Genomic DNA, 17,797 nt, shown 5'->3' on the forward strand with positions numbered 1-17,797 from the left:
GATTCATAGTCATATATTTTTCAGTCTGATGCGATATGGAACCCACATAAAAAATTTCGATAAAAAATAAGCTAATTCTCTCTCATTATATCAGCAACAACGGCACACAGTTTTTTTTATGATTTTCGTCTTTCTAATGAAATGGCCGTAAAAGCTCAAGTTCCATCTAATATTTCACCTATATTCAATTGTAGTCGATTAAATATCGCAAAAAAATCATCATAATTTATCAGAAATCAATAAACAAAACAAACAAACACACAAACAGACCTTCTTTATACGTATAGATTTTGTAAAACTTACAAATTTTATATTAACAAACTCTACGATTTGAAAGCCAGCAGTAGCAAATTAGTGCTTAAAGAGTTTTTAGTTGCTATTTCGGGCTGATTAAAGTCGTACGAAGATGGGAATACCCGAAATGGCTTCCCACGAATTTTTGGAATCGGGAATAAAGTATTTAATGTTTGGCAATGCTATTTTTATTTCATTGCAAAAGTTCGAAATTTTTTATTACAAACTCTAGGTTTTTGATACGAGCTGTGGCAACAACTTTCGAAATAAAGCAAATTTTCGTCTCCAGCTTGCGAGACTGTTGCCCCTCGGAAAAATGAGGGCGAAAATTATCGATTTCCCGAGTTTTTAATTAATATCTCTAATTTTAGCCACTTTTTTTTTTTTTTTTTTTTTTTTTGAAAAAAGTGCACGCCGACCTTTTTCCAGGACCCAGAAAAGAATCGTAGAAAGTTTGGCGGCGATAGCTAATAGCAGTGACTGAGTTATTAGAGGACAACCACGCAGACTTTCTTCTTTATATATATATAGATTATGAATGTTCCATTTATTTTCCAGGTGGTTTATTGTTTTTAATTTTATACCTTGTAAAAAAAAGAACAATGTAGCCTGTGTGAGATCGAAAAAGTTTATTTATATGTACTTCAATGTCATTAGCTGTAAAAAAGGATTGGATATTAGCTGTTAAAAAGAACATTATCATTGCAAAACTGGGAAATGATTTGGATGGCAGAGACACCATATAACATGTGACTTAAGTTTTATCATACATTAGTAAGGAGGATAACATTTTAATTCACACATATGGAAACAATATTTTTGTTATGCAACGAAAAGCGCGGATCAGGCTAAAGCTAAGGTGTTTGTTTGCATCTGGGACTAGAATTCATAAGCAACAACGCAAACTCTTTGCAGTATCGCAAAAAGTATTTGATGTGTTTAACACATTGTTGAAGAGTTTAATGCTTACATCTTTCAACATTTGTGTTAAATATATTAACAAACAAGTCTGATGCCAAATTAAAAGAAAAAAAGATCCTGTCAGCTCGTAAGTGACTGAAAGTGCATTAGAATAAAAAGTAGATTGTTTTAACTACTGTGGAATAAACATTTTATTAATAACAGCCATATCTATATATTTTTTTCAAAATGAATATCTTATGTGTAATTTCAAAAAGATATTTTGGCATATTTTTATTCATCAAAACCGAAACGGCTCTTCACATCTATAGCATAAGGCCTTTCAAACACAAAATTAACTATATTCTTGCATAAATTCGAATATATTTTATGCTACAACAGGGCAATAATCCTGCCCTTTACTTAAGAGAATTTTGGGGTAATTTTCTCTAATTCTTTTTGTCAATGAATTTCATGAGTTTTCAATGGAATTCACGCCGGAGGGGGGAATACCAGGTTTTGAGAAAGTGTCCACACCCAGGCTTCCTGTTCGTCTCTTACCGTAAAATTACAGCAATTAATCTTTTCCAAGTTAAATACCTCATTGAATAAAGATGGAAAGGAAATTTTATCTTTTCATGTGTGATAAAGGGTTATATTTTCCAGAATATCCATGAGTTGGTTGCAAATATCTTCTTGGGACATGTACATGCCGCTTTCTATTTATGGTATTCTGTGCTACAGTTTAATGACATAAATTCCGTTATCATTAACGTCTCACGAGTCTTTGCAGTTTAGGCGGGAACTGTATTTTTAACGAATTGTCGGAGAAATAGTGAACGATAGAAATAATGGGCTCTCATATTTAAAGACAGCACCATGCAACTGGTCAGTGGTTCATTAATAATGATCCTCTGACCGACAACAAATATTTCATCGTCATTGATTTACAAGTGTACTATACAAGTCAAAATAATGAACCATTCGAACATACGCTCGTGTTACTAAAGCGCCCGGATATTAAAAAACGTTATTGGATTCTCTAATATGAATAAGACAGAATATTTTGCAGTTTGTTCGAAGTCTTTCATCTTACTGTTTGAGACTATTTTTTCTGGAATATATGAAAATATGTGCGTACCACAACAGAAAGGACTGATGTACCATAACAGCAAGAACTGATGAATAAGGATTCCAGATTTCAAAATACATTAGCATCAGTGCTTATAAGCATACTTCATTAAGTATGGATAAAGATACAAAAGTTCCACATAGGTCCCGGGTTATCTAAACGTAATCTAGGATTATGTTTAGATGTTGTCATGGTTGCGTTTAGATGTGGAATATTTGTAAGAGAAAACAAAATTCCTTCTCTATCATCTAAGAATATAATCTCGATGTCTGTGTAAATAATTAAAATCTGTAGTTTGACAAACTTAATTATGCAGGTAAGTCAAAAGATTTGCAATCGACCGATTTCAAATCTTTTGACTTAAATGAATAATAAAGTTTAGATTCACATATAAGCCGTGGAAGCTAAGCTACTTGCATTTCTATGCTTGCTCTATTTCTATCATAACTATATATTTTTTTTTCATAACATCTATATATTTTTATCATAACTTTTCCTACAGCAATTCTATAGCAAAGGCATTCGTTAATTTCCTGAGATTTCTTCCCAGGTCTAGAGTTGACATACTTCTGAATATGCCAAATATAATGATATTTGATTACGTAGAATTTCTGAATTATTATTATTACCATTATAATATCACAACCTTACTAGAAGCATAATTCCAAAAATATGCTCTTAAAACTGATTTTTGACAGATTTCCAGCCTTTTTAAAAGTGACTTTCTGGTATTTTAATGCTCGTTTTTAGTTCTTTCGACTTCCTAAAATATTCAGTTTCATCTAATAAGCGCAAGGATAAAAAAATTGCTTTGTAAAGATAAAAGTATGCTGTTTCACATAAACCAATGAAATAAACAATGTTCTTTTTTATTAAAACATGTCGTTTTAACGTGTGCGAATATTTTCAAATACACAAAGTCCGAAGCAGGTACTGTTAAAGAACAAAGCCCGGTAATCTGTATTGGCTCTTCCCTATTTTCTATGGCGCTGACAATCAGAGGCAATACGAATATTGATTATCACTTCTTCGTGCATTAACATTAGATTTTTAACTTGTACTCATTCGTTTTATGCAAAGAAATTGCTGCGAACTTTTATGTGGAACCCTGCAACTAACCAATTTTCTACAATAAAATCCATAATGCGTACTTAAGCAGATAGAGAAGGTGAAGTATGATTGTAATCAGGCACAATTTCTCCCTCTGTTCTATATTGAAATTAGATTACACAGATCTTCTATTCTTCCCCTCATGATTACTCATAGACCTGCCCTCGTGAGGGTTCAGGACGAGCAACAAGAAAACCTTACTTTATGCATTTTTAATATAGCTGGAATTACACAATTTTCCTTTGTTCCGAAATGAATCGATCATTTCATACTTTTTCAAACTGCGATCCAAGATTTATTCCAGCTGCTTTAAAAACAATATCTGATAGTAAAAAATATACCATGGTACTCTTATCCATGACAGATAATTTAAATCTCTAATTATTTTAAACCTCAACAATAAATAACAATAGATAATAATAATAGATTTAATTAAGAAAGCTATCCGGTAATAGCTTCAGCGATGCTTCAAATTTGTTGATGCTCATCAGGAAATATTTTGCTGCGAAGTTTTGTATGTCCGCTAGTTTATCGCAAGTTTTTCATTCACTTTTATTAATGTTGTTTCAAATTTGGAAACTTACTTGAGGAGCTAAATTATTTCTTTAAATCTGATTCTGTATTTGAAAGTTAATGACATCGGATTAAAAACATTAAAATTCTTTAAAAAAGATTTCAAACTTGCCTGATTAAATCTGAAGCTACACCGCTTCCTATTTGCACAATGTACAATCATAGTACTACCTAATATGTACAATAACGTACAAGCGCGCGACAGTAACTTCTGACATCTCTAAAAAAAATTGTGCTTTGACAAACTCAAAATTTCGAATGAAAGTAGACAGTTTGGTAACATATTCATCGTTAAATAAAACATATTCAAGTTTACTTGTAACCATTTATAAATGTACTCTGGAAAAAAATAATAGAACAGTTCTATATCTCCCGTTCTATTGAGCCGATTGACAAAATTCAAACTGCGCTCTTCATGTCTCGAAAGCGCGAATTAGGATATGTATTAGATTTATATATAGCTCTATTCTAACATAATTATTTTGAAACAAAATCGGACTTTTTCTGAAATAATGTACTATTTTCTTTTCATATTTCGATTCTACGACTTAAATTATGCTTAAATATGAAATTTTGTAAAATTTGGTGCGAAATTTACGGAGAAATTCACAAAAACCGCCTTTTTTTCCAGTTTGCGCCAAGAATAGTTCACTTGGCGAACTTCTTAATATATGGCAACCTATTTTCCTTTGAGAGAAAAGAAAGTTACAATCGTTCCTCTTTTCAAATAATGTTCATTATATTATATTTTTAATTATAATTTTTATTATTTCAAGTAATTTTTTTCTTTTTCAAATTTCATTTTAATTGTATAAGTTGCATGGTTTCTTTCGAATAACTGTTTTAAAAATTTCTATTTACCCATTCGAATTGCGTACTTTAACTAAAAGGTGCATCATTTATTTTTTTCAAATAGTTTTCTTCATATTTTTTTGGTCATAGTTATTATTTTAGGTAAATTTTAAATTTTTAGACTTTTATTTTAATTGTTTGTGTTGCATTGTCTCTTCAGATAATAGTTTTAAAATTTTCTATTTATTCATTCGAACTGAGCATTTTAAATATATTTATTAATATAAATTTTCCATGATTTGATTTGATTTATTTGAATGGCGTTTCTTTCCGAAGAATATTTGTGTCTCAGACTACGATGCATCTAAAAGCTGAATATATTAAAAGAGAAAATACAGTAAAGCACAGTTAACACGCCTTTCAATGTTCCGTTCAGAAAAGTTATATAAATGAGAAAGATGTATAGCCGACATTTTAACTTAGGATGACTTGCATATATTGCTTTAAATAGCTATAGAGACATTAAGTATTTTTTTGGAAGCAGAGGAGATGAAAAATTAGCAATGCCTTCGCCAGGAATCGAACCGTGGACCTCTCAATTACGCGCTGAGTGTGCTGACCACCACACCCCGATGTGTCGCTAAGAAGGAGAGAGAAATACCTCATATAACTTTAACATTGTGCTCATTGCTTTACACAATTTTATAATTCTACATTTAGTTTCTTAAAATGTTATTCATATTTTAGTTAAATATTTTATTTTTGAAATCGCAAGAATCAAATATCATAAGATTAAAAAGTTTTAAATTAAAAAATACTAAATTGTATGCAAAAATTTATTCTTCTTAATGGCTTGCTCTTTTTCTTCAGACATTCTGCAAGTATGTAAAAAACAACCAACTTTTCGAAACATCTTGGTATTTCTGACATTCATTTTAAATAAAGTTATCGCCTTCCATTTCATAAAGGCCCCCAAATGGTAATATAAGCGGTAACATAACGGTAATATAAACGGTAATATAAGCGGTAATATACACAATACCACAAACGGTAATATATACAATACCACAAACGGTAATATAAGCGGTAATATAAAGGTAATATAAGCGGTAAAGTCGCTGACCACTGATCGTTAGCTCTGGGGTTCAAATCCCGGCGAACGGGCTGGTTGCATGGGCGTTTTCGTGATTTTTCACATGTGTAACGTGTATGCCAACTGGTTTCCCTTAACATTCTTCACGAATTCTAAATCTTCACGAATTCGAAAATTATAACATTCTTCACGAAAGCATCCTTCGTTTTAGGCAGATAGCCCTGCTTCGCCGTAACTTAATAATTCAATTAAATCCATTTCCTCAGTATTTGGTCAGAGCCTTTATCAGTCTTTAGAGACTAAGCATTTTGAAGGCATGAGATGAAAGGAAAGACTGGTTTCATGAAGAGGGAAAACGTCTTTAGGTGACATCCACATACATCACTGGATAAATTCCTGCATATTCAAATAATTCGACTGAAAAATCATGGGATTCTCCGTTTATGATGATATGATGTGCTATAACGTAATTTAAATTTATACAAACATATAGTCGAAAACCAATCGCTCTTCACTTTAAACTGCAATGATATCTTTTTGTCTTTTCCGTTAGCCCCACACGCTCAATTGATGGTATTTGCTGGTGTACACGTCCAAGTGTTTTCTCTTTGAACCCACCAAATTCCTTGAAGTATTCTGAAAGTATATTCAAAAGCGTCCAACTTTTCGAAACACCTTGGTATTTCTGACAGCCAAATTCTCCTTCAAATTTTTGCTTATTTTTTCCCTAATTTTCTTCTTTCCTTCTACATTTATTTTCAGTGCTCACCACAAGGAAATTAAGATTTTTCGATTGTTACACTTCTATAAATTTTGCATTCTTCTCAATTTTTTTAAAATAATCAGTTACATCAACTGTGTTTCAGTTCAAGACAGCTTTTTATTTTCTAGGCATTTTAACTATAAATAAAGTTTAAAGCGAAGTCCAAAGGATAAATATTTTAATTAAAAGATTTTTTGATAAATGACAAGGAAATAAAACATTCCAGCAGTATCTATTCTATACCACTGAGTAACCCGATTATTATATTGGCTACAAACAATGTAAATCATATTAAAGATAATGTTTTTATACAATCTATAACACGAGAGAAAATTAGCTACTTAAAACATTCTTTCGAAGAGAATTAATGCAAAAATTTATACTTATATATATATATATAATTTTTAAAGCTGGTACATGACCCAAACTGTCAACGTCCTGTTTGCTTAAAAACATTGTGGAAATAAACACCAAACGAACTTTCTCAGTTTTAGACAATTCAATTTAAATGCAGTCAAAGTAAAGTAGCAGTCGATGACACGGCGAAGGTAAAAATTTACGCTTACAAATATTAAAAAAAAAGAAAGAAAAAGAAAAGGAAGGAAGGAAGAAAGAAATTTTTAAAAAGTAAAAAATTAATGTCATCTATAATTTAAGGCCCACCAGCGGCCGAGCGGTAACGTCGCTAAACACTGGTAGTTCGGTCCGAGGTTCGAATCCCGCAAACGGGCTGGCTGCATGGGTGTTTTCGTGGTTTTCCCCATGTGTAACGTGTATACGAGCCAGTTTCTCTTAGAAAGTCCTCCACGAAGGCATCCCGCCCTTAAATCAGATAGCCCTCGAGTGCTTTGCCGTAATCTAATAAACCAAACCAACCATCTATAATTTAAAAAAATAGCTTTTCATACAGTATTAATAAATATTTATTACGCATGATTGAGGGAAAAATTTCATATAATTAATTCTCCCTAAAAATTTATTTAAATTTTAAGGTTAAAAATAGCTGTGGCAATTCACTCTAACAAAAATCCATAAATCCCATTTGGCGTTATTATCGCTCAAAATAAAGATGCCGAATTTCAAAACGCGAGAATATGTAAATTCGTGTATATCTTAGGAAATTTTGAATAAAAATCTCTAATTTTTTGCAGGTATGCTTAGAACTACACCTACTTTAAAATGATGGTAAAAATTTTATAGGTTATAATTCAAAATTTTTTTCGAAAAATTTATAAATATTATTTAAAAAATAGAAATTTTAAAAATAAAACACAAAAAATAGGTGGATTAAATTTAGGTTCATTCCAAAAAAATTATTTGGAATGAACCTAAATTTTGAAGTGTGAAAGCAAAAGTAAAAATGGTTTAATAAAAAAAAAGATATTAATGAATATATGCCAAATTCAATTAACACTGAGGGTTTTGAGAGCTAATTTTTTAAAAACTACTCGTACGATTTTTACAAAGCTTGACAGTCTGGCATAATTTCAGTAGTAGAATCGAAATATGTAAAAATATTGGTATGTTGTTTTAAAAAAGTCCCAATTTTTTGTGAAAACGCCTATGTTAGAATAGTGCTATATATAAATTTAATATATATCCTAAATTGCGCTTTCGAGACATGAAAAAGTAATTTGAATTTTGTCAATTGGCCCAGAAGAACGGGAGATATAGAACTGTCTCCCCTTTTTTTTTTCTCAGTGTACATTTCAAAAAGTATTTATAGGTTATATAAGTAAATGGAAATACCTCAATAAGGGGAAGGTAGTTGAAGGAGAGTATAGGCGAAGACTTCATGTTCAAGAGCTTTCCAAAGAATTTTCGATGGAATCTGGAGAATTTAGAACTCACTCCATGAGAGCTGTGCGTTCACTCTCGAGCTTGTTTCTCGAGCACCCACAATGCTTGTTTAATGTGAATGTGTATTAATTTTCATAACAAGAAATGCAAAACTACTGCACACAGTTTCACAGTGGGTCAAGGACCTCACTCCGATACCTTTGAATGGTCATCGTATACTATGGAAGTATACCATTTATTAAAAACATGCAGCTCAAAGAAAATTTTGCTCGCATTTTAAAACTGATAGAACGGAAAGTTTGATATTCGATGATGTTACTGGGCTTTATTTCGTTCCTTCTTTTTTCCTGATACTCTTATTATCGAATTCCGTTGCAAATTTTGACTCGTTCATGAACAGTAAATAGAACCATTCGCAAGTAGATTTCATCCGTGCTCTCCTGGCTAGACAAAATTTCGTCGTATCCAAGTTCATAAATCTACCACATGCAGTCTTTGCTGTAGGGTAATCGTAGGTTATTGACTATAGTAACCATTGCTCTTAGTTTTAATGCGGTTACTCGTCAATAAAGTTATGTACTTACTGTCAAGGAATGCGGTAACATTTAGTAGATCGAAAACATGTCTCCGAACAGCTGACCCACTCATCTGAGATTGTTTTCAAATGTTAAATAATATAAGATGGTCAACAATAACAACAACAATAACAAAAAAAAATTGGGGAGTCTTTAACATACTGTCCTACTTCAAAAAGATTTATAGTGTCTAAAATTATCCAATAATCCACTTTGAGCCATAACTGATATTATTTAACCAACAAATAACAAGATTCGACATAAATGTTCCAACAGCATTCAAACATGTCTGCTCAAAACTTTAAAAAGACGTCATCATCAAAGTGTAATCTGCGTATTTGAGGAGATTATATTATTTCTGTCACAATACAAGACAAAGTGACATGGATTCCCATCATTGATAAAGGAGATCCGGTAAACTACAAGGAACTAGGGAAATAAAAACGGAGGTTATATAACCCATTTAATAGTGAACAACAATAGTTACCATATAAAAAGGAAGAGAGTGCAAACACTTCGTAAGTTTTAGCAACGCACGAGCGTAGAAGAGGTATGAACAGAGAAAGGTATATGAAAGAGTTGTTGAATATAGAAAGTAGATGTTAAACGCAAAAACAACTGAAAATCCCAGATCCAACTTTCTTATCCCAGAAAAGAATTTATGGGGTAAGAAAGGAAAAAAAACAAGTTTAAAGAAAAAAAGAAGCTTGGGAATCGGTAACGAATAAGAATGTAATCCCGACCTATGTGACCCCACCTTTTAGTGAACTAAATAAAGGATAATAAATAATGAAATCGGGGAATAATTTAATAAGAAGATTGACTCAACTTTTAAATCCTTCAGACATGCTGCAAAATTTATCTGTTATTAAAGAACGAAGAATCTGTAAGTATGTAAATATGTATGTATGTGTGTAAGCATGCATGCATGTATGTATGTATGTATGTATGTATGTTCCTCACACTGAGTAGAAAAAGAAGCTGCTAGAGCCACCAGATTTTGAATGCATATAGTCCTGCTTCCGAACATGTACACCACGAAGCACGAATTTTGAATTTCGAATCAGTTTTTGATTTATTTTGTGTTTCGTGTGAATTTAATGAAATTTAGATTAAAAACTGATTTCAGAGCTTTATGTTGTCATTTAAAAAAGCGTAAGGTTGTTTCAAATTTAATCAGGAAGCTCCGCGATTAAAAAGAAATGTGTTGCCACTGGACAAAGAATAAGTCTATCAAATTTAATCAAGAAATTCATCTATTTAAAACATATATATTACCACTGCTCGCAATAAAATAATTTTCCACGGGCCAGAATGCTACCATTAGCAAAGCGTAAGATATTTTTCTTTCAAATTTAATCTGTATGTTATTGACTACTGAACTCATTTCAAAGCAATAAACACAGTTCTTTATCTCTATTATTATTATTATGAATTACTAACTGGGACCGTGAAATTGCAGTAGCTGGACTCATTAAAATCATAATATTTTTTTTAATAATAGCTATTTTAGGCGGCTAGTAAAAAGAATTTAAATCTCAATAATAAATAATTTCAATATAAATATTAAATATAAATGTTATTGTTATTAAAACTATGCTTATTTGCAAGATTTTATAGTCAGATAATTGCAAAAATAATAATCAACGTCATAAAATTTCTCTCTCTTTCGTAGAAAAGGAACTTTGCTTAGATTCTGAATATCCATATCTCCGGTTATAACACTCAGGACTGCTATGTTTTTGACACAGCCAGCCCACTTATACTCATACCACACACGGGCTTAAATGCAGGTGGATTTACACTATTGAAACTTAACTCTCATTTCACTGATCAGTATTCTCTTTCCTCTTTCAATGAATTTTTCCCATTATAGGACTGTGGAATCTGCGGGCTTTTTAAAAGGAAAGCGCTGGATTTCTTCAGAAACGTGGCATTTTTGTCTAACAATAGAGAATGGGAAAATTTGCATTCTGTTGCACTCCAAAAATAACCGAGTTTTATAGAAATAAAACCTCAAAAATATCAAGTAAGTTTAAGAATACGGTTCAGAAATTGATTCGAAAGTAGCGGTATTCCCTTTACAATAGTTGTTCGCTTTATGTATTGCTGGACAAAGGAATCTACGTCAATCAAATTCTGTGAAGAAGAAATCTGTATTGATTAAGAGTAATTACTCCGACAAATGTGTGTGTCTTTTACGAAGGAAGAAGAATGTAAAAAAATAGGCGTCATTGAAAGCTTTGCCGGAATAGATAAGAGTCAATTTACGAAACGTAAAAAGTAATGATGGTTCAATCCTCCCACAACAATATATTTTCGGAGGGATTTGTTGGAAGAGAAACTTATCTAGTGATCATTCCAGGTACAAGATCAGTTACGTTGACGGCAGAAAGCACATAAAAAGGAACTACCATCATCCCGATAGCTGGAAGCGACAGACCAGTCGTGACCTGTGAGATCTGACAAAGAGTATTGGGAAGCGAACCACAAGGAAAACTTCGTAGACAGAGAAAATGGCGTTCATATACAACATGTTGAATGATTCTGAGGTCGGTGCAAGTAGAGAAACAAGAAGCAAAAAGAAAATGCAAGACCTCATCTTCCGATTTATTTCACTGAATTTATTTTGTGGAAGATTCAACAAACAAAAGAAAATGACTGTTTTAAAGAATTCTGAAGACAGCAGCTGAATAGGAAAAGCTATAAAAATATTAATGTATTCTATAATATATTCCCCCTCATAAAATTTTTTGTATGCAACTGAGTATATAGTCAACATGTAAATGTAATTAAACTGTACAATCGTTATGTTTAATGCTGTTAATATTATTTAGTTTAGTAATAATATTATTTAGTACTTACGTAATTTATTATTTAGTATTATATTATTATTTCTTTAGTATTTATATTATTATTTAGGATGTAGTACTTTATATTTAGTGTAATGTTAAGTATAGGACCATATTTTTAACGTCTTTATAATATGCCTGCTCACTAATTATTAGCTACCTGTATGAATAACTGTTTACTTTAGTTCCTTCTGTACTTCAATAATTCTTAAAAATTTGGGAGAAAATGAAATTTAAAAATAAAGTTTATGGTAAAATTTATGTACATTTTTTAATGTAATAATTGCTTAATTTGTATTTTAATACTCTTTTTAAGGTCTCATCTCCTTCTCTTCTTTTTTTTTTTTTTTTTTTTTTTTTTTTTTTTTGTTACGGCTGATGCAAGAAACATGTCAAATTGATTACCCTCAAAGTGTTCTCACGACGAACCTTCTAGTGTTAGTTGAAACGTTTTAAACTTTGCCCCACGACAGGAATGAGATAATTTCTTACATTCTTTCCCGTTTAAATTGCGACTGGGAATAAGATTGGGTCAGTCGACCAAATCTAAGTGGTAAGGATTTATTGTCCACCTTAGTTTTAGTCGAAGTAAAGTTAGAGAGACATTAGCGAGAAACAAAGAAAAACGAATATGACTTCAACAAAGGGTCTTCTAATACTGTACTGACGTGCTACCACTTACATCTCAATAGCACACATAAGGGCAACCTTGAAAAATCATATTTTAAATGTCTTATCAAATTTACAGACTGGAAGCTATTTCTAGTGGCGATTTATTTTCAATGTAGCAAATAAATTATTTTCAATGTAGCAAAATAAAACAAAAACAAGCAGATAAAATCATACTAAATTATTTTTTAAGATTTACTGCTGATAGGTATATAAAAATAATCTATGACTTAAAAGATCCGTTAAAATTTGTAAGGAGTAAATTTAAAAAATTTAACGTCATTAATAAAACTTTCATATGTTTAACGCAGGGAGTACTTATTAACGGAACCGATAACCTAATTAGAAAATTTTCAAAAACTAATAAATATAATCAAGGGACTTATAAATTTTAGGGGTCATTAGTTTTTTCCAGAGCAGAGGAAATATGAAAATTCAACTGTACCATCCCTCAGCCTCGAATTACGGATCTTCCAGCTGCTAACTGAACACTTACTTCACGAAGACACGAAAGAATATAATGTGATAATTATTTATTAAGTTCGTTATATTTATTGTCGCTTACAAGCACAGCGTCTGACTGCGTTTGTAATCGATACCCAAGCATTCATGAGTTTAGACCAGGCAAGCATAAGACAAGAACTTCGAAGAATCTAGAACTGGTAAATTTGTTACTAATTGTCCATTCTCCCAACACTTCGATCTGCATACTCTGGAATAGTTTCACTTAAAGAAAATCAAGGATAGCAAAAACTTAATAAATTCCAAGCCTTTCATTATTAGACTTCGCTAAAGGCATTCAAGAATTTTTAAGTTTAAATAATACCTTATCCATTGAGTTATCTTATAAAATACCAAATATATGTACTCCTAACTCCTTTGATTTCTGCAAGAAGGTATCAATTGCAAACAGCATTATCTTTTGGCCATCTATAGAGCTAACCATCTACATATTTTAATGAAAAGAGTTTTTAGAGTTCAAATTAATGTGATAGAATACTCGGGCAGAGGAAGTGATATATCACTTTTATCAAAACGTATTACCAGCAATTTTGTCAGAAACACAATGCATTGCGTCTGTCAGCCTAACTATCATTGGTTTGTAAATGTGAAAAGAATAAACAAACCGTATTTGAGATCAAAGGGTGATGGTTGTTAATTATAATTCTATTTTAAACAAACTGATGATTCTCTTTATGCTTGGATGACTCGGTTTGCTGCAACGAGTTTCTATTATTTCACAGCGCAATTATTGTGCACAACTATAGGGACTGTGATTGCGTGGTAATTTCTGGACACTCAATCATACAGCAGCCGCGATATTGTAAATTGTCCAAGCACTTTAGGATCAAAGCGAATCTGGCCTTTGGGTTGATTTGTGTGCAGGCCCAATTAAAATTTGTGCTTGTCCCCCTGCCCAGCTTTTCGAAGTTATTAGTGTAGCCTGTTCGTGCCGACACCAACTTGAATAATTGAAACCTTCCACTTTAAATGGAAATGTAGCAAACGGTCAATTGTATCGACGTTGTACCTGCGGGAGATGATTACACGCGTCTCGAATGGCAACATTTAAAGCTATCGTCTGCAAAAGAAAATGATTCAGATGCATAATCCGCTTTACTTACGAATAAGATTATAGAACTACAAGACAGATACATATTTTTAAGTTAATTTATTTCTTTTTCGTTTTCTTAATTTTTATTCCAGCATGGTATAAAAATATTTGAAACTTTTTATAGAAATTGATTTATGTTAATATAAATTGGAAAATTTCGTTTACTTTACGGATTTGCTATTCTTGATATTGATTTTTCAAAAAGGAAAGATACATTATTTAATTCTTTGTATTCATATATTTCAAACAAGAATAAAAACAAGCTTTTGTATTCGGTGTATTTAAATAAATTATGTTGACTATTATTTTTTATGCATACAATATTTTAAATACTGCATACATAAATATATATAGTTAAAATAACAAGAACATCATGATTTATTTAAGGATACTGTAATATTTTAGGTTCCCGCTAAACCTATTTAGTCCATTCAGGATACAGGTTGAAAGACCTATTTTATAAGTTTATATAAACAAATTTTTGTAATGGAAAAGTCAAAGTTAGAAAAAAAGAGAAAGCATTTTTCTTTCTATAAAATATATTTCTAAACGCATTGAATCTTTTTTTTTTTCAGGTCTTTAATAGCTGCGATAAAATAGCACTATTTTATCCTTCTCAAAAAGTAAATTGCTACCTTTTGTAATCTCAAAATATATGGGTCCATTGAAAAACCACAACATCTTCGCAATGAAGAAACATTGGCACGTATATTTGTATAATATGTGAATTAAACAGGACTTAAATAAATTCCAAGCCTTTCATTATTAGACTTCGCTAAAGGCATTTATAATATCTGTCTTTTATACAATTGTAACGTCTTTAACGTTCTAAAAAAACCTTTAGACCATTACATTCATTATGTTGCCCCCACATTATGCATTTATTTTTATGCACTTAGGCAAGCTTTGCCACTGCCCAAAATGTAAGATCTTTAAATTATCCTCCGCACGGCTTCATAGATGAGCAGTTCTTAGAGTGTTGCCATTTGAGAAAGTAAAAGTTTTCAAATTTATCTTTTAGATTTAATTAGACTATGAACAAACCGAGAGGTTTTGAATACACGCAATCCTGAATTATTTAAATCTTTAATTTTTTTAATGGTATATCTAATCCATGTAACGTAAAATGCATTTAATTTGTAATTTATCCTGCTGAGGATTGTGAACTTTTGCAGCATTACTGCGACTAAATACTAGATGTTTCTTAGAAAGTATGCTGTATACTTAATTACTGTATCGTTTGGGACATTTTAAATATTTTTAATGCAGACCCTTCAATCAGTAAACTTAGGAGAATTATAGAAAAAATTCTGCAATTCAGAAGCACATAATATTGTAATGTTTTTCTTTACGCATACGGGGTTCGTGAATTTGGAATGAATAACGACGACACTTAATGAAATATCGAAACACAATTTATTAGCCAGTATTATTCAGAACAGCTCCAAAATCCCGTTTACAGTCGTCAAAGAACGACTGTAAACACGCTGAAACAATCAGCGACACAGCTGTCAGGCTATCAGGCTATAACGGTGAAGGCAGCTTCACGCAAAGCACCAGAATATAGCTCCCGACTCTGATCGGTCATTCTCGGAACTCTACGTACTCTCGAGACTTTCCACGCTACAATTCGCAATTCATTCGAAGATACACTAGAGTACAGCTGCCGACTCGGTTCGGTCGCTCTCGAAGCTCAACACACTCTAAGATAAAACTCGGTGATGCACTAACTCGCGATACACTAAGAGCCTCTCTAGATGTACTGGACGACCAACTCGGCTCTAGACTTCGAAACACTCGCTCGCTTATTGTTAACTGACTCGACTAGGCACTCACTGGCTGACTATCAACTCGATCGACTCCGTGACTTTCGGCTTCCGTTCCAGAACATTCTGGGCTAAATCAGTCAGAATTCTTTCCAAAAGGTTCTCCATCCGTCTATGGCATACCGCCAATTTTGACGCCAAATGGGTGATTTCTCGCCAAATGTGGCGATCCTGGCTTTTCTTGTCATTTTCTGGCAACCCTAAACCTGCTTTGCGGGAAAGCTATCTTACTGCGGCTGGACATTTCGTAACAATATATTATGTTAAGAGTGCCTTATTGTCATCGCACTAAATGTATTTAGGTTTATAAAATAATTTTTCCCCAACATCTGTTTACAAATAATAAAACTGAAAAATTTTCATAAACGCTATTATCCTCTAACTTTTAATTTTCTAATTTTCTTTTATTTGCAAAGTGTAGAAATATAGTATTCGGAGCTCAAATGATATTTGTTTCTCTGTATACTATTTGAATCCTCATACTGTTACATTACTTGGATCCTCACTGAATGTTAAGGTCCTTCATTCGGCTGTGTGCTCAGCAAAAGCTTCAAGCAACTTCACAAAAATCGATATATCACTCTACATTCATCTATCTTAGAGGAAACGTCGCATAGGAGCCAAGCTTGAAAAAGGAGATGTTCTGTTAATAAATTTACTATCAAAATGTATCAAAATTTTAATCTTTAAACAGTTCTCATGTACGCGCAGCAATTGTATTACTTTATGATATTTAAAGCATGACTCGAATAACGAAAAAATTGAATAACTTTATGAGATGACTAAAACAATTACGGTTTATCAAAAAGCCTTGCAATCAAATTATATTAATATCCTTTTAAACATCTGAAACAGAAATTTTATTCAGCTTTTGGAAATGAATACATTTTTTTATCATTTGCCCCAATTTGTTTTATCTTCTACAAATCGATTCTGCCGTTTTAAAGCATTTATTTTTTACATGCGATAAATTTACAATTATAAATTCATATTTATATTAAAGCTAAATTAGAGCAGTATCTAATGCATCTTTGCAATGAAACAAGCAAAACGGTCTAACAAATAAAACTTTTCCAATCTAATACCACTTTCTAAACAAAAGCTGAAATGAAAGTAATAAAGTAGTCCGAAGTTTTATTTCATCGAAGGATGATCTGTTTACATATTACTAAATGCGAAATGGCAGCAAAACTGAAAGGAGATTATTCCACAAGCAGTTATTACTTATGCTGTCAGAAAAAAACTCTTTAAGATTATGTTGCCTAACTGCACGAAGCTCACATAAGCTTTTTGTACACTGCAAAAAAAAAAAAGGGACATTTCTATATCTCTCGTTCTACTGGGACAATTGACGAAATTCACATTGAATTTTTCATGTCTCGAAAGCACGACTTAGGAGATATATTAGATTTATATATAGCATCGTTCTAACATAGGTATTTTGAGACGAAATCGAACTTTTCCTGAAATGACATGTCAATTTTTTCCATATTTCGATTCTAACGACTTAAATTACGCCTAGATATTAATTTTTTAATTTTTGGTGAGAAATTTATGGAGAAATTTAAAAATTTTATTGGTGCTTTTTTTTCAGTTTGCGCCAAGAATAATTCACTTGGCGAACTTCTTAATTTATCGCAACCTATTTTCCTTTCCTTTTTTGCATTGCCCACGACTGTAAAAAAAGCCACAGTTCATACTTTCAAATAATTTTAACAAAGTGAGTAAACCACATTTTCATTATTAGCGCTTTTATTAAATACGCCAAATTTCAAAACGCGCAAAAAAAGTAAATTCACGTAA

The sequence above is a fragment of the Stegodyphus dumicola genome, chromosome 9 (genome assembly GCF_044657685.1).
Source record: "Stegodyphus dumicola isolate Sdum_Otavi_A_Nest chromosome 9, ASM4465768v1".
Lineage (NCBI taxonomy): Eukaryota > Metazoa > Arthropoda > Arachnida > Araneae > Eresidae > Stegodyphus > Stegodyphus dumicola.